The 24,353-nt window shown below is 46.4% G+C and overlaps 1 non-coding gene across 1 annotated transcript; it reads right to left on the reverse strand.

Annotated features, from left to right (window-relative positions):
• Positions 1-525: 525 nt before the first annotated feature.
• Positions 526-598, reverse strand: TRNAC-ACA (transfer RNA cysteine (anticodon ACA)). Its single transcript has one exon. It is a non-coding gene; the product is annotated as a tRNA-Cys (tRNA).
• Positions 599-24,353: the final 23,755 nt, after the last annotated feature.

A 24,353-nucleotide genomic window follows, 5' to 3' on the forward strand; every position in this document is an offset into this window, starting at 1 on the left:
GCCGTGTCGGGTCTTAGTTGCGGTATGCAGGATCTTCATTGCATCAGGCGGGATCTTTTGTTGTGGTGCACAGACTTCTTAGCTGCAGCGTGCGGGCTGAGTGGCTCTGTGGCATGTGGGATCTTAGTTCCCCGGCCAGGGATTGAACCCTTGTCCCCTGCACTGCAAGGTGAATTCTTAACCACTGGACCACCAGGGAAGTCCCTGTCTGGACCTTTGAAGATGCCTACTCTACTTTGCTGGTTGGAAAGGACTCGCTGACCATGTCTGGTCTCTGTTGTGTTCTAGCTTCTGGATATTTCCATACCTAACTTGCCCTCTCTCAAGGCTCCCCCCAAAATCTTTCTTGTGCATTTACTGTGTGCCAGGGACTCACAGGCCTGTGGGGTTGGCATGAAAGTGAAGTCGCTCAGTTGTGTCCAACTCTTTGTGACCTCAAGGACTGTAGCCTACCAGGCTCCTCCATCCATGGAATTTCCAGGCAAGAGTACTGGAGTGGGTTGCCATTGCCTTCTCCATGGGATCTTCCCTGACCCAGGGGTCGAACCTGGGTCTCCTGCATTGTAGGCAGACGCTTTACCGTCTGAGCCACCAGGGTTGGCCTGACTGTCCCCATTTTACAGATGGCGATCTGAGTGCAGCTAGGTGAGTGGCCTGCTCCTGATTGGAGCCAGTAAAAGCTGTGGGATGGATTGAAGCCCGGAGCAGGCTGCCTCTTGTGAAGCTGTGTTCCCTTTGGTCTGAAATCCCTCATTACCGATGTCAGGGGAACATCTGGTCGGGTATCCAGAGCAACAAATCTGCGAGAAGGAGCCCACCCTGTGATTTATTTTTCTCTGAGGTTCCCAGGATATTTTTTTTCCCCTCTCCTTTCAAAATGCAGTCCTGCCATATTCCCCCCTGAGGTCATTAGCCTCAGCACAGGTTAAAAACAAAGTGTTTGTGTCCATCCGTCTAATTGCACAGAAACCATCAAACCCTCATTACCATCAGCCTAATTATTTTGAAATCCAGCATATTATCCTGTTGAACAATTAGGCGAATGACAAGCCCTTGCCCCACCTGCCCAGGGATGGGAGGTAAAGCAGGCAGGAGAGGGGTGGTGAGGAGGGGCTGAGGGGCTGCTTTGGGAGAAAGGGAACCGTCTACACCCGCAGGTCTGAGACAAGGGAGCGAGCAGGCACCCACCCACCTGCTTCTGATTATTTTCTGTCCCCAACTTGCAAAGCCACTAACGAGAGATTCACCTTAATGAGCAGGGAGGATGGGACTCGACCGGTCGGAGGGGACATCGTTACAGAGCTGGATCCTAATTGTCAGCACTCAGCTTTCTGGGCATAAATCAAGTGCTTAGCTGGGTGTGGTAAACAGACCCGGCTGGAAGGTTTTCTAAGAAGGGTTTTAAATCTGAGTGCAAACTTTTCCTCCCTGTGGCCTCCTTGCGTCTCCACGTGATGGGTTCCGTTTCCAAGGCTGGGAGTGACTGAGGGGACAGTCCCCTGGGTGGGGGAGGACTTCGTCCACATAGTAGCCTGAAGGCACCACAGGGCTAAAACTGAGTGGAAGGGGGTTTGGGGGACAGCTCATCTAATCCCCTTCTTTTATTGATAAGTGGGATCGCCCACAGGGGTAAGATCCTTTGCCTGAGAGTCGTCCACCAGGCCTTCGGAACTGGGGAGTCGGGAAGAGGATGGACCAATGATGACGGGGTTAGTGCCGTTTCCTGAGCAGTCACCATGCCTCTGCCCTTCTTCCAAGCCATTTATGTGGGTTTCAGCCACATGATGCTCCTGGGAGTCACTTGTTCTTTTTTTTTTTCTTTTTTAAATTATGAAAGTATGATAACACATTTACAGGAGACATGGAAAATACAGAACAAGGTGACATATAGTTCCACTACATATTACAATTATTTTTAAGGTAGATAAATTTAGATTTTTAGCTGGAGTTTCAATATCAAACTCTCAAAAATTAATAGAAAGAATATACAGAGAAGTAGAAGGATATAGTAGACCTGAAAAGCACCACGAACTAATTCAACATAATTAAGTTTTTACACAATTTTCACACAACAGCAGGGTACAGATTCTGTTCAAGTTCTCATAGACTATAAACCAGGAGACACTGGAACATACCCAGGGACATAAAACAAGGTGCAAAAATTTCGTGGTCTAAAGGTATGGAAATCATGCAGTCTGTTCTCTTGTCACTGTGGAATGATGTCAGAGATCCATATCACAAGATATTAAAAAAAAATCCACCTATTTTCAATTGCAGTGTATGAGTCACTTACTCTTATTCTCTCCATTTTATGGATGAGGAAACAGAGTTTAAGCGACATACCCAAGTTTTGAACCCTATTAAGTAGCAGAGTCGAGGTCTGAACCCAAACAGCCTGGCTCCATGGCCAACAGCTCCGATTATTACAGTTATAACCTCCCCACGCACTTGCCATTGCTACCCAAGCTCCAAGTGACTAGTGATGGGTTCAGGCTCCCAAGTAGGCAAAGTTGTCCCCCAAGACTGTTCCTAGGGTCACTTCCAACACACCTGCAGAAAGAGACAGCTTGCTGTGCTCTCCCCCAGGAGCTTTCATTCTGCTGGGAGAACAGTGCCTAGACGTTTATGACCCAGAAGGGTAGATGTCAGGGGATGCAGGGCCTGTGGGCACTTAGCATGGCTGTGCCCATGGCTGGCAGCCTGGAAGGTCTGGGAAGGGTGGCTGTGTTGTCTGAGCTAAATTTGAAGGAGATCTGTTGCTGATCCAGGGCCAGGCATGTAGCTCATGAGTGAGTGGTCTGCAGCGGTGGGAACGCGGCTCTGTCCACCTGGGCTGTGCTTTTTTCCTCCCCGCCAGGGTCTCCTTCCGTCTCACAAGGTCCCGACTGTCTTCCTAATGCACTGTGACTTGGTCCAGCTGGGAACCAGGACAGGCTGGGGTGCAGTCTCACCAGGATGACTCAGAAAAGTGTGGGGTAGGGGCCAGAGTGAGGAGCTGGTGTGTGTTGGGGGGATGGAGTACTGTCAAGCCAGGGATGCTGGTGCACGGTTCAGATGCGGCCAGGCACCGGACCCCAAAGACAGCATCGTGCTCCTTGAAGCCGGTCCCCCATCCTTCCTTGTTTCTTGGAGGAGGGCTGCCAAGTCAGCCTCACCCAGGGCTGTACAACCATGTGCGAGAACCTCCCCCAACCCCGGGCCCTGCCAACCTCGCTCCTGCCTGTGTGAGTGCAGAGGGGCCCTTTGGGAGCTGGTTCTTAGAGGATGTGGGGAATCTCCCACAACGACCTGAACCTCCCACATTTGGGTTCATGTTTTCCTTGCGAACCTGTTAGGAGCAGATCCAAGGAGAGGAAGGATCACAAGAAAGGGACTTGACTTTCCTCAGGGGGCAGTAAAGCCCACTGACAAAGATGTGGGCTCTCTCGGAGGCTAGTTACCAGCTCATTACACAGGCCAGAGGCTTCCTGGCCCAGCTCTCCAAGGGATGTCCGCTGGAGGGAGTCTCTAAGCTGTGTCTCCAAGGCCTTTGGTTCAGTCCTCACTCAGGAAACCACAAAACCACAGATGCCAGTTTCCCACCAGCTCAGGTTGCTGGGGACCTGGGGTCTGCCTGAGCAGGTTCACGTCCTCCTCTGCCTCTGACCAGCCCAGAGCCCTGGGAAAACCTTCTTGACTTGAGCCTCTATTTCTTATCTATAAAACTGAGACAGCTGCATTATCTGCTGCATGAATTTCCAGGGGCCACACGCTGGGTGGCTGAAGACAGCAGAGATTTCTTGACTGACATTTCCACAGGCTGGGAGCCTGCAGTCAAGGTGTTGACCAGTTCGCTCTGAAGACACCGGGGAAGGATGCTCCAAGCCTCCCTTCCTGTATGCCTGTCTGTCTCTGATTAAAAGTTTTCCTTTGCGTAAGGACACTAATCACATTGGACCAGCGGCTCACCCTGCTCCAGTGTGACTTCATCCTAACTTGACTAATAACATTTGCAATGACTCTGTCTCCAAATAAGGTCGTGTTCTGAGGTTCTAGGAGTTAGGACATCAACACATGAATTTGGTTGGGGAGAGGGACATGATTCAACCCATAGCATCTGCTTTCCAGGTATTGGAATTGAAATCAGTTCTTTAAATTTGAACTTGACTTATGCTAGCACATGACCCAGCAGTCTAATTCCTGGGCATATACACAGAGAAAACCATAAGTTCAAAAGATACATCCGATGTTCCAAAAGATGCATGCAAAATTCCAAAAGATACATGCTGAATCCCAAAAGATACAATGTTTATTGCAGCACTATTTACAATAGCCAGGATATGGAGGCATGATAAACATCCATCAATAGAGGAATGGATAAAGAAGATTCCATATATACAGTGGAATGTTACTCAGCCATAAGAAGGAATGAAATTGTGTCATTTGTAGAATTGTGGGTGGACCTCATGACTGTCATACAAAATGAAGTAGGTCAGAAAGAGAAAAAAGTATTGAATATTAATGCATATATATGGAGTCTAGAAAAATGATACAGAGAAACATATTTGCAAAGCAGAAATAGAGACACAGATGAAGAGAACAAATTTATGTACACCAAGCAGTGAAAGGAAAGGTGAGATGAACTGGGAGATTGGGATTGACACGTATATGCTACTGACTCCATGTGAAAAATTGGAAACTAGTGAGAACCTACTGTATAGCAAGCACAGGGAACCCTGCTCAATGCTCTGTGGTGATCTAAATGGGAAGGAAATAAAAAAAGAGGGGATCAGTTCAGTTCAGTTCAGTTGCTCAGTCATGTCTGACTCTTTGTGACCCCATAGACGGCAGCACACCAGCCTTCCCTGTCCATCACCAACTCCCGGAGCCTACTCAAACTCATGTCCATCATGTAGGGGATGCCATCCAACCATCTCATCCTCTGTCATCCCCCTTTCCTCCTGTCTTCAATCTTTCCCAGCATCAGGGTCTTTTCCATTGAGTCGGTTCTTTGCATCAGGTGGCCGAAGTATTGGAGTTTCAGCTTCACCATCAGTCCTTCCAATGAATATTCAGGACTGATTTCCTTTAGGATGGACTGGTTGGATCTCATATATGTATACATATGGTGCATTCACTTTGCTGTATAGCAGAAAATAACACAATATCCTAAAGCAACTATACTCCAATTAAAAACTTTTTAAAAAATGTGACTTATGACTTGAGTTTCCTTCTCAAATAAAAGCTTTGAGAATTGGCAACTCATCTTCTTCAAAACTTGGCAAACGCATCTTAAGGATGATATTCTGCGGAAGTGATAGATGTGATGGGGGCTGGGTAGGGCCTGTATTCCCTGGTTTCTAGAAAACTAAGAAATGAGATGGGCCAAAGAGTAATGCCAGGGTGGACTCAGACCCCTGGGAAGCTCCAGAGTGGAGGGGGGAGTGGAGGGGGAGCTGTAAGGTGGCAGAGCTGGCCATCAAAGGAAGGGTGTGACCCATGGACCCCATGAGCAAAGGAGATGTCGAAGGACAAGCCTCCTACACCATAACCCACCACTTGAGGATGGAGGAGTCATTTGGTTGTCACATGACCAGAGCAGGCTCAGCTCACCTTGGCCTTGAAGGATAACCCAAGTGAGTGGAGATAAGGGAGCCAGGACCCTGGCAAGGAAATTGGACATGGACACTTCAACCACATGTACATTCATTTTCATCACCAGCATTTATTGGGGGATTCCTATATACCAAGCACTGGGCTGGATACACTGGGCTGAATAGGGAATTGTATTTGTTCCCTGGGCTGTAGGAATAAAGTACTTTAAATTGGGTGGTTGAAGGGATAGAAAGTTATTGTCTCACAGTACAGGAGCCTGGAAGTAGTGTTCAAGGTGTCACTTGATCTCATCCATCAGAAGGGTGGATTCCTTCTGATGGCACAGAGGGGTGATCTGTTAGAGCCCCCTCACCAGGCTATTGGTGTTGCTGGTGATCATCGGTGTTCCTTGGTCCCTTGATTTGAGGAAGCATCACCTTGATCTCTGCCTTCATTTCACATGGCATTTTCTCCAAATGCTTCTCTGAGAACATATTTTCTCTTTGATAAGGATGCTGTCCGATTGGAGTAGGGCCCATGCTCACGACCTCATCTTAACCTGATCATCTGCAGAGATCCTGTCTCCAAATAAGGTCACAGCTACAGGTACTAAGGGTTAGGACTTCAGCTTCTTTTTTTGTGGTGGTGTTGTTCAGTCGCTCAGTTGTGTCTGACTCTGCGACTCCATGGATTGCAGCACTCCAGGCTTCCCTGTCCTTCACCATCTCCTGGAGTTTGCTTAAACTCATGTCCATTGAGTCAATGATGCCATCCAACCATCTCACCCTCTGTTGTCCCCTTCTCCTCCTGCCTTCAATCTTTCCCAGCATCAGGGTCTTTTATAATGAGTAGACTTTTCACATCAGGTGGCCAAAATATTGGAGCTTCAGCTTCAGCATCAGTCCTTCCAATGAATATTCAGAGTTAATTCCTTTAGAATGGACTGGTTTGATAGGCTTGCTGTCCAAGGGACTCTCAAGAGTGCTCTCTAGCTCCACAGTTCAAGGACATCAGTTCTTTGATGCTCAGCCTTCTTTATGGCCCAGCTCTGACATCCGTATGGCACTACTGGAAAAACCATAGCTTTGACTATATGAGCCTTTGTAGGCAAAGCAATGTCAACCTGTAATAGAAAGTAAAAAGATATGACCCCTGTCCTAAAGGAGTTCTCGGCTATTACTGGAAGAATAAAATTCTCATGGGAAGAGTGGAAAGAAAGCTCAAAAAGGTAAACATAGGCTGTCCAATTGATAGAAGATAGAATTGATTTGCAAGGTCCACCCACCAGGCTGCCCCTGTTCCCTGGAGATCAGAATACAGAATGATGCTGGAGTCAATTCTACATCTTGCTCTTATTTTGATTTTAGGTGGGGCTCCAGAAGGGGCAGTTTCCAGAGATGGTTTCTTTCTCACTGCCTTGCCCGCCATTGTCCAGCCTCGTGATGGAGATGGAGAGTTACCCGCTGATGGGTCACCTCATCTCCGGGCAACGTGCTACATCCAGCACGTCTCGGAGTCCTCTGTCTGCCCCTCACATCACGCTCCTGGAATCTGTTGTCAAAACTCAGAGTCAGAGCATAAAGGATCGAGGCCGATTTACCAGCTCAGAGCTTCAACCATCTCCCTCTGAAAAGAAAAACCTCCTGGCAAGTTTGTAAGTGAAAAGAATAAGAAAAGAGAAAAAAAGTTTTTGTTTCAAAATAACCTTCATTGCCCAAAGATTATAGGCATTGTCATTTCAGTTATGATGATGCCTGGTCTTCAAAGGGGCAGAGGGCATTTCCCTTCTCAGCAGAAACGGCTGTCCCTTGTGGGCGATGCATTTCAGCCCTGAATTGCCCGCCTCCAGGAGTGTTTAGAGGAGATGCTGGCTGCCTTTTCTTTTTCTTTTCCTCTCCTCCTGTCCCGGCTCCTCCTGTTTTTCCAGGACAAAAGCACAAGACGCAGCAGAGAATGTGGGCTTTTGAGGCCCTGAGCTCTGGGTTCAAATGGCTGTTCTCAGCTCACCAGCCATGGGACCTTTGACAAGTGTGTGAGCAGGGGGCGGGGCGGGGACAGTGTGACATGACGGTGGATGAGGAGGAAGAACAGTGTGAAGAGTGCCTGGGAGTGGGTGCAGCTCATCCCTGGGCTCCTGCTTTCCCCCTGACCATCCTGTTCAATGAGGCTCATCCCATTTTCTCCGATCCCTTATCAAAACCTAATGATTATCAACATTTGAAAAGTATGTGTTATTTATTGGCTTGCTTGTTTATTCCCTGTTATTCCTCAATTGCCTAGAAGCTCCATGAGGAAAAGGACTGTGTGTTCCTTTCACTGAGAATCTGGCACACAGTAGGCTGTCAATGGAATAAATGAAAAGAGAGTTCAGATGAATGTTCTGGGCCACTGTCTCCACCCCAAGTCCTGACCCTTGGGCTCTCTGTCTCAGTTTCTGCATCTGTAAAATGGGAATGAAGCACTTTTCCACTTTGTAGAGTCGTGATGAGGATGAAATGTGTTTAGTTGCTCAGAATAGGGTCTGGCCCAGAGTGAGTGCTGGATGTAAGTGTTACTGCTCTGAATTCTATATACGTGCATGCGTGCGAAGTCGCTCAGTTGTGTTCAACTCTTTGCGACCCTATGGACTGTAGCCTGCCAGGCTCCTCTGTCCATGGGATTCTTTAGGCAAGAACACTGGAGTGAATTGCCATTTCCTCCTCCAGGGGATCTTCCTGACCCAGGGGTCCAACCCACATCTCTAATGTCTCCTGCACTGGCAGGCGGGTTCTTTACCTCTAGTGCCACCTGGGAAGGCCCATGAACTCTGAAGAGGAATCGATGCCATGGCTCCTTTTTAATTCCTGATTTAGAGACTTTCATGTCTGGGGACGTGATCAAGTAGAGATCTGGTCAAAACTAGCAGGGAGGGTATGGGGGCTGCTCTGTGACATTTATCTGACCAAACCCTCTTCACTTACCCAGTTGAGGGCCTGCTCTTTGCCAGGCTCTGAGTGAAAGGAATGTGGTTCTTTCCCTCATGGAGCTTCCAGGCTATTGAGTAATAACCGGCAATACACAAGCAAACCATGAAATAACACATGATTTTTAAATGTTGACAACTGTTATGTTTCTATCAATGGGCCTCGTTAAATGGGATGGTCAGACTTACCTGGAAATTACAGCTCGGAGGAGGCAGAGACAGCTGGCGGGGAGGATGGGGAGGTGCCCAGAGCAGAAGGGCGAGCCAGGAAAAGCCCCCCGAGACGTGAGGGGGCCTGGCAGGCCCGGATCTGGGGGCTGGTGGCTGGAGTGCCGCTGTGGAGGGCGAGGACTGCTTCCCTCCTGGACTGGTTTATCATCTGTCTCTGGTTAGGATGCCATGAATCTTCTTTCTCAGAGGATATTTAAGGAGTGAGAAAGACAGCAACATCTTGACCATCCAGGTCAGTGTTCTGAATTTCAGGCAGCTTGGCCACCCTTCTCCCCATGAGAAAGTGTAGACCCCAGGCTTGAAGAAGCTTGGTGACGTGGAACAGAGAGAATCTGAAGGGAGGTGTACGGAAGGGAAATCAATGAGACTTTACCTTGCTGGAACTTTCTTGTTTCGACTATAATTTTTATTCTCGTGGTACATGTGTGAATTTTAGAACCAAATCATTCTACACAGTTCGTAGGGAGAAACAATGGCCCCTGTCCCTCGCCTGATCCCTCCTCCCAGAGGAAACCACTTTCAACTGTTTCAACAATTTCTTCTGGTATTTGTCTAGTTCTAAAAACATGTCATATATATGTGTGTGTGTATATGTGTGTGTGTATATACAGTTGACCCTTGAACAACATGGGTTTGAACCGCATGGGTCCACTTATATGTGGATTTTTAAACAAATAGTAAATACCGCAGGCTCTGTAGTTGGCTGATGTGGGTGTGGAACTGTGCAGATGAAGGGCCGGTGCAAAGTCATCCATCAATATTTGTGCTGCTAGCTGGTGGCCCTGACTCCCACATTGTTCAAGGGTCAACTGTACGTGTGTGTGTGTGTGTATACACATACATCTTAATGTGTAATAAATCTCTCTCTTTTTCTGGGACCAGGCCACATAGTTACAATGTATCCAAATCAACCCTGAACAAAGGACTGACACTGAAGCTGATGCTCCAATACTTGGGCCACCTGATGCAAAGAGCTGACTCATTGGAAAAGACCCTGATGCTGGGAAAGATTGAAGGCAAAAGGAGAAGGGGATGGCAGAGAATGAGATGGTTAGATAGCATCACCAACCCAATGGATGTAAATGTGAGCAAACTCTAGGAGACAGTGAAGGACAGGGGAGCCTGGCGTGCTGCAGTCCTTGGGGTTGCAAAGAGTCGGACACAACTTAGGGACTGAACGACAGAAACCACCTATCTTAGTCTGAGCTACTGTAGACAGAACACCGTAACCTGGGTGACGTATAAACAACAAACATTTATCTCTCATGGTTCAGGAGGCTGAAAGTCCAAGGTCACGGTGCCAACATGGCTGGGTTCTGGTGGGGGCCGTCTTCTGGGCTGCAGACTGCCAACTTGTATCCCCATGTGGAGAGAGAGCAGCGAGCTCATTGATTACTTATAAGGACACTAATCCCACCTACAAGGTGCCAGCCTTGTGACCTAATCACCCCAAAGGCCCGCTTCCTAATACCGCCACACTGGGGGTTAGGGCTCAACGTAGGAATTGGAGGGGAGGACACAAAGCTGAGTTCATGACTATATCTATCCATCCGTCCATCTGTCTGTCTACCTGTGTATCTATCTATTTACCCGTCTATCTGTCTATCTACCATCTATCTGTCTATCTACCTACCTACCTACCTACCAATCGCCTTACTGGCTTGGTTCCTCCGGGGAATCCTGACAGGTATACTAGGTATGTGACTTCATGTGCACTACTTAATCATTTTGGGCTTTAGTTTCTTTGTTGGTCAAGTGGCTTTTAGTAGAATTTACCTCATGTAGTTGATTTAAGAATGAAATTAGATCATGGCCATTAAATACTCAGCACAGTGCTTGGCACATAAAAGCCGTTTGAGCGATTAGGAATAAACCTACTAGGATAATTGGCATTAAAATAACTACTAAATAAAACAGTTTGAAAAGTTACCACGTTTGGTCATCTCCAAGGTGTCACTCCCGCATTGGGTACACTGTTTATTTTATGAGTCACTGAGTCAGAAAAAAATGCTGCTCCTTAATTGCAAAAACACATCGACTCTAAGAGGCATTCTGATTTCCAAAGATGCTAAAATAAACTAGCAATTCAAAACACAATGTACCTCATTAATATTCTTACTGACCACACGCACAACCTCTCTGCCCTCCACTGAATCATCTGTAAAATCATATTAGTGCAAGTTTGGTTGGAGTGGAGTGAGAGAGTTCATGAGGATGGCTTGTAGATATTACTCCTTAGTTATCACTCTGTCTATAACCAGAGTCCTTCATACAAAGGTTGAGAGGGAACAGGATCAACACTCTCCAAGGCCTTCTTGGTGGGACTGATATAATCCCACATCACAGGTAGGGAAAAGAGGCTCACAGAGATTAAGTAACTTGCTCCAGATCATATATTCCTAAATGTTGAGGTGTTATTTGACCCTAAACCCATCAGTTCAAACCAGTCTTTAAGCAGTTGACTTGCTGACTTTACCTCCTTGTCCTGCCCGAGATGTGTGTCTGTAAACCAGTCTTCTGAGCTTTCCCTTCTCATCCCCCAGACTGCTCCTCTGCCAAGTCCCCTTTGGTCTCGTCCCCATGTTGGAAGACTCCAGTCTCAGCACAGTTGGTTCTGCCACTTAGGCTCTGCATGATCCCAGGCAAGCCCTGGTCCTCCATCCAATGGACCTGGCCATGGTCCTTGGCATTTCAGATCTCTGTAAGGATTTAATCATAACAAAGAGGAACTAGGTCTGCTGTGAGATTTTGGGTAAGTCACAGACTCATAGAAGCTGTAGCATCCTCCTTCGTGGTTCCTGGCAGACTTTCCAGTGGAGGAGTTGGTTCTCAGGCAGGTTAAGGTGCCATGCAGCTACCAGGAGCCACTGCTAGCCCAGGGACTCTGGGGATCTCAGTGTTGGCAGTGCCTCTGGATCATTTAATCAATTATGAGCCCCTTTACTGCAGTGTTTGGAAAGAAAGAACTTATGTGAACAGTGAACCTGTCCTCCTGGTGCTGCCTTTTGCCTGAGCAGAGAGATTCTCCTAGAATGTAGAACACAGCCTCCTTCAACCTCCTTAAAGCCTTTTGGTCAATGTCCATCTGTGGCCAGTGCCTAGGTCACTCATAAAGATGATCACAATCATAGCCATAATAATGATAGTCATGAAGCAACAGTTAGAACTGGACATGGAACAACAGACTGGTTCCAAATTGGGAAAGGAGCACATCAAGGCTGTTTATTGTCACCCTGCTTATTTAACTTATATGGAGAGTACATCATGAGAAACGCTGGGCTGGAGGAAGCACAAGCTGGAATCAAGATTGCCAGGAGAAATATCAATAACCTCAGATATGCAGATGACACCACCCTTTTGGCAGAAAGCAAAGAACTAAAGAGCCTCTTGTTGAAAGTGAAAGAGGAGAATGAAAAAGTTGGCTTAAAACTCAACATTCAGAAAACCAAGATCATGGCATCTGATCCCATCACTTTATGGCAAATAGATGGGGAAACAATGGAAACAGTGAAAGACTTTATTTTCTTGGGCTCCAAAAATCACTGCAGATGGTGACAGCAGCCATGAAATTAAAAGATGCCTGCCCCTTGGCAGAAAAGCTATGACAAACCTAGACAGAATATTAAAAAGCAGAGACATTACTTTGCCAACAAAGGTCTGTCTAGTCAAAGCTATGGTTTTTCCAGTGGTCATGTATGGATGTGAGAGTTGGACTATAAAGAAAGCTGAGCACCCAAGAATTGATGCTTTTGAACTGTGGTGTTGGAGAAGACTCTTGAGAGTCCTTGGACTGCAAGGAGATCAAACCAGTCAATCCTAAAGGAGATCAGTCCTGGGTGTTCATTGGAAGGACTGATGCTGAAGCTGAAATTCCAATACTTTGGCCACTGATGCAAAGAACTGACTCACTGGAAAAGACCCTGATGCTGGGCAAGATTGAAGGCGGGAGGAGAAGGGGACGACAGAGGATGAGATGGTTGGATGGCATCACTGACTCAATGGACATAAGTTTGACCACGCTCTGGGAGTTGGTGATGGACAGGGAAGCCTGGCATGCTGCAGTCCACGGGGTCACAAAGAGTCAGGCATGGCTAAGCAACTGCACTGACTGATGTACTCTGCTTAGTGCTGGAAACACACTGACCTGAACATTTTCTTCCCACTCAAGCCCTGTGAGACAGGTTCTCACATTGCTCCCACTTTTTAAAATTAAAATAATTATTATTATTTTTAGTTTTAGTTTTTAAATTTTTTGGCTATGCTGAGTGGCATGTGGGATCTTAGTTCCCTGACCAGGGATCAAACCCACATCCCTGGCTATAGAAGCATGAAATTTTAACCACTGGATCAGCAGGGAAGATCTGCTCCAACTTTACAGGTGAGCAAAGTTAGACGCTGTGAGGAAGGTAACTCTTCACAAAGCTGTTCAGTGACTCCTTGGGAGTACTGGCATTTAAATGCAGTTGTGCCTAGGGTTCTGACCACAAGACAACTTCTGTTTTTTCTTCTTTTTTGACCATTAGTCTATTTTTAAAATTCACTCATTTTTAAATTTCATAATGGACCATTCATCCTAACTATTTTATTTGATGGTTTATAATCCATTAATGCTGGGCTGGAAGAAGCACAAGCTGGAATCAAGATTGCCGGGAGAAATATCAATAACCTCAGATATCCAGATGACACCACCCTTATGGCAGAAAGTGAAGAGGAACTAAAAGCCTCTTGATGAAAGTGAAAGTGGAGAGTGAAAAAGTTGGCTTAAAGCTCAACATTCAGAAAACGAAGATCATGGCATCCCATCCCATCACTTCATGGGAAATAGATGGGGAAACAGTGGAAACAGTGTCAGACTTTATTTTTTTGGGCTCCAAAATCACAGCAGATGGTGACTGCAGCCATGAAATTAAAAGATGCTTGCTCCTTGGAAGAAAAGTTATGACCAACTTAGATAGCATATTGAAAAGCAGAGATATTACTTTGCCAACAAAGGTCCGTCTAGTCAAGGCTATGGTCTTTCCAGCGGTCACATATGGATACGAGAGTTGGACTGTGAAGAAAGCTCAGTGCCCAAGAATTTATGCTTTTGAACTGTGGTGTTGGAGAAGACTCTTGAGAGTCCCTTGGACTGCAAGGAGACCCAACCAGTCCATTCTGAAGGAGATCAGCCCTGGGATTTCTTTGGAAGGAATGATGCTAAAGCTGAAACTCCAGTACTTTGGCCACCTCATGCTAAGAGTTGACCCATTGGAAAAGACTCTGATGCTGGGAGCGATTGGGGGAAGGAGGAGAAGGGGATGACAGAGGATGAGATGGCTGGATGGCATCACTGACTCGATGGATGTGAGTCTGAGTGAACTCCGGGAGTTGGTGATGGACAGGGAGGCATGGCGTGCTGCGATTCATGGGATCGCAAAGAGTCGGACATGACTGAGCGACTGAACTGAACCCATTACTCTTGCTTTTTTGATGATCCAGCAGATGTTGGCAATTTTATCTCTGGTTCCTCTGCTTTTTCTAAAACCAACTTGAACATCTGGAAGTTCACGGTTCACATATTGCTGAAGCCTGGCTTGGAGTGTTTTAAGCATTACTTTACTAGCGTGTGCGATGAGTGCAATTGTGCAGTAGTTTGAGAATTCTTTGGCATTGCCTTTCTTTGGGATTGGAATGAAAACTGACCTTTTCTAGTCCTGTGGCCACTGCTGAGTATTCCAAATTTGCTGGCATATTGAGTGCAGCACTTTCACAGCATCATCTTTCAGGATTTGAAATAGCTCAACTGGAATTCCATCACCTCCACTAGCTTTGTTTGTAGTGATGCTTCCTAAAGCCCATTTGACTTCACACTCCAGGATGTCTGGCTCTAGGTGACTGATCACACCATCATGATTATCTGGGTCATGAAGATCTTTTTTGTACAGTTCTTCTGTGTATTCTTGCCACCTCTTCTTAATATCTTCTGCTTCTGTTAGGAAGCAACAGTTAGAACTGGACATGGAACAATGGACTGGTTCCAAATAGGAAAAGGAGTACGTCAAGGCTATATATTGTCACCCTGCTTATTTAACTTATATGCAGAGTACATCATGAGAAATGCTGGGCTGGAGGAGGCACAAGGTGGAATCAAGATTGCTGGGAGAAATATCAATAATTACAGATATGTAGATGACACCACCCTTTTGGCAGAAATTGAAGAAGAACTAAAGAGCCTCTTGATGAAAGTGAAAGAGGAGAGTGAAAAAGTTGGCTTAAAGCTCAACATTCAGAAAACTAAGATCGTGGCATCTGGTCCCATCACTTCATGGCAAATAAATGGGGAAACAGTGGACACAGTGGCGGACTTTATTTTTCTGGGCTCCAAAATCACTGCAGATGGTGACTGCAGCCATGAAAGATGCTTACTCCTTGGAAGGAAAGTTATGACCAACCTAGACAGCATATTAAAAAGCAGAGACATTACTTTGCCAACAAAGGTCTGTCTAGTCAAGGCTATGGTTTTTCCAGTTGTCATGTATGGATGTGAGAGTTGGATTATAAAGGAAGCTGAGTGCAGAAGAATTGATGCTTTTGATCTGTGGTGTTGGAGAAGACTCTTAAGAGTCCCTTGGACTGCAAGGAGATCCAACCAGTCCATTGTAAAGGAGATCAGTCCTGAGTGTTCATTGGAAGGACTGATGTTGAAGCTGAAACTCCAATACTTTGGCTACCTGATGCGAAGAGCTGACTTATTTGAAAAGACCCTGATGCTGGGAAAGACTGAGGGCAGGAGGAGAAGGGGACGACAGAGGATGAGATGGTTGGATGGCATCACCGACTTGATGGACACGGGTTTGGGTAGACTCCGGGACTTGGTGATGGATAGGGAGGCCTGACATTCATGGGGTTGCAAAGAGTCAGACACGACAGAGCGACTGAACTGAACCCATTACTATCACTGTTTATTTCATTGATCAACTATCCCAGATTTGGCCAGTGGGAGCTCTTTCCATTGGAATCTTATGTCCTTTTGACATTTTTTCATCTTTCTTTGAGGACTTTCTTACTTTTGGGCAGAATGAAATATTCCAGGCTCATCTTATATATTTCCTGCCCAGACCTTGGGATCCACCATTTCTCTATGGAGCCTTGGTTCCTTTCAGGAGATAAGGGTATTCAGAAGCCAAGATCTGAGCATATGTGTGCTTATGTTTTTAGAGAAACACTGCTTCCAGACCCTATCAGCCCATTTCTAAAAACTTCATGGAAAAGGAGAGACCACAGTTCTTGCTTGGGTTGACAACTCTCAACGCAGTGTTATTTTAATTTTACCATCAGAAAAAAAAAAAAAAAAAACCCTCTTGAAGGAGCCATGGAATCCCAAGACCCTCTTCATTTTTTTGATACTTATTTCTTTGTGTTCAAGACTCATCAGAGGGTGTGAGCAAATGCTGGTCATTTTCTGCTTTGAGGTGCTCGTGAGACCGTGGACATTCTAGAAGTTAGTAGGAAGGGATTCCTAAGGAATGAATGGACTTGATGTGAGCCAGAGCATCCTGTATCTGGGATGTCTTGCTACCAGCTCCTTCCCTCACTCCCTTCCTCTCTCTCCTGTGGGTCCTAAATTTTCTGGACTGTCTCTGGGACAAAGACAGACAACATTTTCACCCTGAAGTAGCTGACACTCCAGTTGGGGGGCAGACTATCCAGAGTAATTAATTGTTTGCAAAACAAATATTACAAATGGAGGTGCGTGCTAGGAGGGGAAGAGGGTGAGGGGCTCCAGGATACAGAGACAATGTGGGAGGCGGTGGTGCTGGTGGAGAGGCAGCTTAAACTAGAAAACGGTCTAAGAAGACCTCTCTGAGGCAGAGACCTGGAGGATGAGAGGGACCCACAGGGAAAGTGAGGGAAGAGGAGAACTGCAGGCAGGGGGAAGGGCATGTGAGGATGCCCAGAGGCAGGGGCAAGCTGCAAGGATCCCAGCAGCTGACAGGAGCTGGGGAGGCTGGCATGGTGAGTGAGGGGGCGGGCGGCACAGGGGGAGGACAGATCCCACAGGTGGTCACTTCTGTGGCTTGGATTTGGACAGTGCATAAATCCCCAGAATAGGGAGGCACATCTGGTAATTGAAAAGATGAAAAAAGTAATAATAAAGTGCTCATTCGCAGGCAGCCGCAAGGAAGATAATGGATGATGGCCAGGCAGACCATATGCACTTGGCTAACAGAATTAATCATGTTCGGTACGGCACAAAACAAGAACGACAAGCACAATAAAACATTTAAGGACGAGAGTGGATTTTAATTTTCAGAGTAGTCTAAAACAATATGATAATGATGATAGCCAAGTTGGCCCTGTGAATGTAAAATCCAAATAGGACACAAATTAAAGTCATAAATAATATTTAATTTGCTATCCCCAAGCATCCTCAAAAGTCATATTGATGAAAAAAGTTATTAGAATGAATCAAATGAAGACTCTCATATGTCTAGAATATTTAGTGGACTGGAGAATGCGAGTGGAAAAAAAAATCCATACCACGATGTATGAGTTAGAAATTAGATGAGGACATTATGATTTTCAACTTGCATTTATCGAGCCAACCGCCGACTGTATTTCCAGGGCCATTTAGCTAGATTAGAACAAATAAGAGAAGACTGATTTTTAAGAACTTGTGATTAATGACACGCAGTTCCTTTAAAGTAGCTTTGTAAATACTCTATCCCAAAGATATTCTGTGCTCTCATCTGTTACTGAGCCTCGAGCAATGGGGCTTGAGGGACCTTGTTTTACCGTCACCAGTGGTTTCTCTCGCGCTTTGTAGCTGTGTGAACTTGGATCTTCAATTCAGGGAGTGTACCTTGTACGTCGCAGGCACAAAATCGAGAGGAGCAAGGAGAGGTGCCCAAAGAGAGAGACGGACTGTGAAAGAACAGCTATTAATTTGCAAAGTATTAAGTATGATTATGGGAGATGTGAAGAAGAATGGCTAAATGCAGAAAGTCGAAGAGAGAACAGGCAAGGCAAAAGGAGAGGGTAATTACCTGAATGAAAACACAACCCCCAAAAATGTCAGTGGCGGGGAGGGGCTATCAGTCTGGATCAACGTGTCCACCTGACAAGTGAGGCTGATCACGACTTTACAAAAGAAGCAAAAACGAGCACGAGGGTTTTCCTAAGAATGGATTGTGTTCTATTTCTATGCATGGAACAGTGGTGTTCTGTAAATAATGCTGGGACATGATTGTTCCAAAGAGTGCCATGGAATGAACTTCCCTCAACCCCAAGCTAGAAGGAAGCCAAATGCTTTGCGTAAACCCAAAATACGCATTTGGTGTTGCCAACCCTGAGAGATATTATGACTGACTTTGCAGAGTCAATAGATCAAGGATTAATTAAGAATCATGGTGATCTTGTTATCTGTTTTATATATAGCACTCTTAATCCCAAACGCCTAATTTATGCCCCCTCCTTTCCCCTTTGGTAACCGTGTTTGTTTTTCATGTCTGTGAGTTTTTCTGTTTTGTGAACAAGTTCACTTGCATCATCTTTTTTAGATTCCACTTCTAAGTGCTGTCATATGATATCTGTCTTTGTCTGACTTTTACTTAGTGTGATAATCTCGAGGTTCATCTATGTAGTGGCAAATGGCGTTATTGAGCTATATTCTATATCTTGTAATAACTTATAGTGGAAAAGAGCCTGAAAAAGTATGTATACACACACTGCTGTGTACTAGAAACTAACACAACATTGTAAATCGGCTACTGTTGTTCTGTGGCTCATATCTGACTCTTTGCGACCCCGTGGACGGCAGCACGCCAGGCTCCCTCATCCTTCACTATCTGCTGGAGTTTGCTCAGACTCAGGTCCATTGAGTCGGTCGGTGATGCTAACCCTACAGCAACCATGGTGAGAGGAATCCACCCCACCTCCAAAGAGAGTGCTTAAGGGATGCAACCACGGTCGTTCTGCTTCCTGGATGGTCACAGCCTTCTCGGAGGTCATGCTTCCCCACCAGACCCTCCTCAAGGGCAGCAGCCCTTCCTCTTGCTTCACTGTTCACTTGAAAATGGATTGTGGGTGTGTATCGCTGAGTCACTTTGCTGTTCACCTGAAACTAACACAACTCTGTAAATCAGCAGTACGCCAATAAAATGAAAATATTAAAAAAAGAAAAAAGGACGCTGGTCTGACTTTCTCCACTGACACTCAGATGAATCCATCTAGTGCTCACCTCCATCCTTGCTGGAGACCCATCAGTCATCAGTGCCACTGAGTCCCCTGCCTGAGCTGCCTCCATCTGGGTACCTCTTCCCCAGCTTCTGTACACCTGACTCCATTATCTCTCACCTGCTGGACTGAGACCTCCTCCTGGCCTGTCTGATTCCCCTCCTCTCATCCATCTTCCGAGAGGCCATCCGAGTGATCTTTCTAAATTGCAAATCAGAAACCATCAGTGTCCTTCTTAAAATTCTTTTGATGGCTCCCTAGGGTGCTGTTTCTCAACCTTTAAAACAAATTCCCCATGTCTGGTTTGATAAATAACGATAGTATCTACTATTTATCAATAGCGATGATTCCTATTTATCAAGCACTTCTGGTGTGCCAGACCCTGTGCCTACGTCAAGCACTTAACCCTCACATGCCTCCCACATCACAGGGGAGGGCGTGTCTTGCCGGAGGTGATGTCCCACAGCTGGCCTCAGAACTAAGCATGATTGGGGCTCTTCAGCTTCTCTAGTGCTCTTGCTCGCCCTGAATCCTCTCCAGGACATGGGGTCTCCCTCCACGTGGGGCCCCTGCCCCCCTGCCTGCACATAGATTGCATTCCTTTGGTAGGATCTCTGCCCTGGTCTGTGGGATCGCCTCCAGCATCCTTCCTGTGGCTCACAAGGCCACTGATGGCCTGCCCAGGCTTTCACCTCTGTCCACCCAGTCTACTGCTCCTGTTCCCTACCTTTCTGCTCTGGGTTTCCTTCCCTCACTTCTTCTGATTCCTGCTCTTTCTAGAGACTCAGTGTAAGCAGCACCTCTTCCAGGAAGCCCTCCGCCCTCACACTCCAGGTTGGATCAGGGGCCCCAGTTACTCTCAGGGCGCTCTCCAACCAGCCATGTTCCTCGTCTTTTTCCTCCTCTATACTGTGATTCCTCAGAGGAAGTAGATCAGGTTCCACTGATTCATTTAACAGATATTTATTGAGTGCCTTCTGTGTGATGGGCACTGTGCTGGGCACTGCAGAATCAGTAGCGACAAGGACAGACAAAACCATGCCCTCGTGGAAATTACGTTTGGAACTAGATGTTGAAATGGAAATTTGGGGCAAGGGTTCCAGGATGAAATAGATACTCCATCTGAAGGAGGCTCCCAGGGCAGGAGCATGCGTCACTTTGGAATGGACAGGCAAGGCCTTGCAGTCAGGTGGCCTGGCTTCCAAAATTAGCCCTGATGCTTAACTTGCTGTGTGCCCTTGGGCAGGTAACCTAGCTTCTCTGAGCTGTAAAACAAGGTCAATGATTGGATTCCACAGGGTTGCAGGGGGATGAAAGGGTCAGTGGTCACATGGCACTGGCTTGTGTTCAGCTCATGGGAGACCCTTCACTGCCTCCCCTCCCTGCTTCTGAGCTCAGTTTCCATCAAATCTTGTGTCTGCAGTTTGGTTTGAGGGCAGCAGGTACTCACCTGGCATTCCTGAGCCCCACCTGCCTGGGCCCCACTTGCCTGGGCCTGCATCTGCACCTCTCCCCGCCGTGGGAGGATCTGCGTCACACCCTTGGGGATGGTGCAGCAATTTGCAAACCTGCCATCCATGTACTAGGCTGCCTGGTTCCTCCTGGTTCCTGCACTGTGTCCCCAACTGTGCTTTTATTCTGCCAAACTAATAATAGGGTGAGAACAGAAGAATTTAATTTTTTGAAATTCATTAAAAAAATTCCACTTTTTTTTTTTTTTTGGAATTTGGGATTAGTAGATGCAAACTATTACAAAAAGAACAGATAAACAACAAGGATCTCTTGTATAGCACAGGGAAATATATTCATTATTCTGAGATAGACCATAATGGAAAAGAATATATATATATATAAATATACAAACCACTTTGCTGTACAGAAGAAATTAACACAACACTGTAAATCCACTATACTTGAATTTAGAAAAACACTGCAAACTAGAAGCCTCCAGGGTACTTTTTTAGTAGGTGAATGGCTAAACAAACTGATTCAGTGTACAATGGAACACTGCTGCTGCTGCTGCTAAGTCGCTTCAGTCGTGTCCGACTCTGTGCGACCCCATAGACGGCAGCCCACCAGGCTCCCCCATCCCTGGGATTCTCCAGGCAAGAACATTGGAGTGGGTTGCCATTTCCTTCTCCAATGCATGAAAGTGAAAAGTGAAAGTGAAGTCCCTCAGTTGTGTCCGACTCTTAGCGACCCCGTGGACTGCAGCCCACCAGGCTCCTCCGTCCACGGGACACTACAGAATGATAAAAAGAAAATACCTATTGGGCCACAAAGACACAGTGAAACTTTAAATGCATATTGCTAAATGAAAGAAGCTAGTCTGAAAAAGGCTATATACTGTAGGATTCCGACTGTATGACATTCGGGAAAAGGCAAAATCATGGAGACAGTAAAAAGATCAGTGGTCGCCAGAGTTGAGGGAAGGGTGGTATGAGTCGATGGAGCAGAGGAGATTTTCAGGACAGCAAATCTATTTTGTGGTGGTTCAGACCGTAGAGAATCTGCCTGCAATGCAGGAGACCCAGGTTCGATCCCTGGGTTGAGATGATGCCCTGGAGAAGCAAATGGCAATCCACTCCAGTATCCTTGCCTGGAGAATCCCATGGGTGGACGAACCTGGTGGGCTATAGTCCATGGAGTTGCAAAGAGCTGGACACAACACACAAACCTATTCTGTAGGATGTTATATTGGTGGATACACACTGTTACATATTTGTACTGAACCCATGGAAGGCACATCAAGTATGAAGCCGAATATAAACTATGAATTTTAGTTAAAACGATATATCAGGGAGGGAGGAGGGAGGAGGGTTCAGGATGGGGAACACATGTATACCTGTGGTGGATTCATTTCGATATTTGGCAAAACCAATACAATATTGTAAAGTTTAAAAATAAAATAAAATTAAAAACAAAATAAACCCCCCAAAAATGATGTATCAATACTGGTTCAACAATGGTAACAAGTACAATTGTAACACTGAAGCAAAATGCTAATTAAAGGGGAATCTAAGTGGGATTTATGGGAACCCTCTGTACTTTACACTCAATTTTTACTCTAGAAAATAAGATCTAATAATTCAATGTTTAAAAGAAAAACAGAGATTCCCTTGGAAGAACACAAATCTCATGAAATGAGACACAGAGGGCCCTCTTTTGGGATTCTGGGTTGGAATTCTTGAGCTGAAGGAAGGGATTCAGTGGAAGATGGGACTACATTCTTAATACATTTGTGGCCAGAGCCCCAAACTCTGCGGCCGGTCCCAGCCCTGGACAGAGCCCTCTGCAGAGTTTAGAGCAGTGTGGTCAGGGGAGACACGGATTGAGCCACAAGTGGAACTGTAAATCCCTGTGCATGCATGCATGCTAAGTACCTTCAGTTCTGTCTGACTCTTTGCAACCCCATGGACTGTAGCCAGGCTCCTCTGTCCATCGGATTCTCCAGGCAAGAATCCTGGAGTGAGTTGCTGTGCCCTCCTCCAGGGGATCTTCCTGACCCAGGGATCAAACCCGTGTCTCGTGTCTCCTGCATTGGCAGGCGTGTTCTTTACCAGTAGTATCACCTTGTAGCCATCTGTACTAGCCACATAAAAAAAGAGGAATAAGTCAGCAATATTTTAATTTAATCTAATTATCCAAAATATTATCATTTCAATATATGGAATTGATATAAAAATTATTAATGAGATGTTTTACTTTTTTTTTGTATTAAGTCTTTGTCTTCGAAATCTGATGAGTATTTAACACTCATGTCTTGGTTTAAATTGGCTGTATTTCAAGTGGTCAAGCCTCTTGGAGCCTGTGGGCTACTGTAGGGCACAGCACAGCTCAGAGGGCCCCAGAACAGAACCCAGGGTGGGTGCTGGGCACAAAGAGAGACTTCTCTCCACCAGGTCTTTCCCTTCTTTGTTCCTTCCCATGGTGAGGGTATGCCAATTAAAAATTAATTTTGAGAGTTGCTCCCATCTCACAAACTCCTCAGGGGCAAGTGTCTGTGCCCAAGGCTCTGTCTGCAAAACTGCTGCAGCTTCATTCTGCCCAAGTTGGGGGAGTTTTTCTCCTTCCCCCATCTTCCTTTGCTTATCTGGGAGGGAATTAAATGCAAGGGAGACTGGGGGTGCATACAGTTCTGGCCCATCTCTGCCTAACACAAGCCTTGTGGGAGGAAAATTCTCCCAGCGGTCCCCTCCAGAATGAAATGGAACCCCTCAGCTTGTGGCCGCTTCTAAGAGAAGGAGAGCCTGTATTACCTAGTGTCTTGGCGGCTCTCTCTCCCTTCCAGGGCCCCGTCAGGCATCAGTAATCGATTTCCACTGTCTTTCAGATATACCTTCTCAGTGAGTTTTTCTCCGTGTTCCACATCCTGCTCTAGGCAGACGATCCCAGTGAGCTGGAGGCAGCCTCCAACCTAACCCAGTTTGCTCTCCCTGCTCTAAGAGATGGCTCAGCTGATCTTCCCAATGTCACCCATTATTGTTCCCTTCTCCCCATGGGCTTCACATTCCAGTGATTTCAAATGATTCTTCGCTCCCTTGAACACCCAGGGGCGCCATATACAGTTAAGCAGGCTGCTCACTGCATAAGGGCTCCCAGCCAAGGGGCAAGTAGAGCAGTGGGTAACCAGCCCAGTGCCCACTCGCCAAGCTGTACCCCTTAGACTGAGGAGGCATGCACATGGGTTAAGGGTGCCTTTGTCTGGTTTGCACAAAGGCATTCTGTGTTCATTGTGGCAAACATCCAGTTTCTGGGCATTTACACGTGCAGTTCATTCTGCCTGGGTTGCCCTTTCCCTGTCATTGTGTCCCCTTTGAAGTCCTGCTCTAATTCCTTAAACTCATCCAAGTTTTCTGGTACCGACTCTAACTTTGTGGGGCTCAGCTCAGTCATTCTTGACTGTAAGGAGATCCAACCAGTCCATTCTGAAGGAGATCAGCCCTGGGATTTCTTTGGAAGGAATGATGCTAAAGCTGAAACTCCAGTACTTTGGCCACCTCATGCGAAGAGTTGACTCATTGGAAAAGACTCTGATGCTGGGAGGGATTGGGGGCAGGAGGAGAAGGGGACGACAGAGGATGAGATGGCTGGATGGCATCACTGACTCGATGGACGTGAGTCTGGGTGAACTCCGGGAGTTGGTGATGGACAGGGAGGCGTGGTGTGCTGCGATTCATGGGGTCGCAAAGAGTCGGACACGACTGAGCAACTGAACTGAACTGAACTGAAGGGCAGTTGCTGTCCATGTGGAATGGTGAACTTGAACCTGAAAGCTGGGTCTCACACCACCCCCTTCGCCGGTGCCCAGCCTGGGGCCTGGCAAAAGTACACCGACTGGACCCGACAAGTCATCTCCTGAATTTGTGAG

Source organism: Bos javanicus, chromosome 21 (genome assembly GCF_032452875.1).
Source record: "Bos javanicus breed banteng chromosome 21, ARS-OSU_banteng_1.0, whole genome shotgun sequence".
NCBI lineage: Eukaryota > Metazoa > Chordata > Mammalia > Artiodactyla > Bovidae > Bos > Bos javanicus.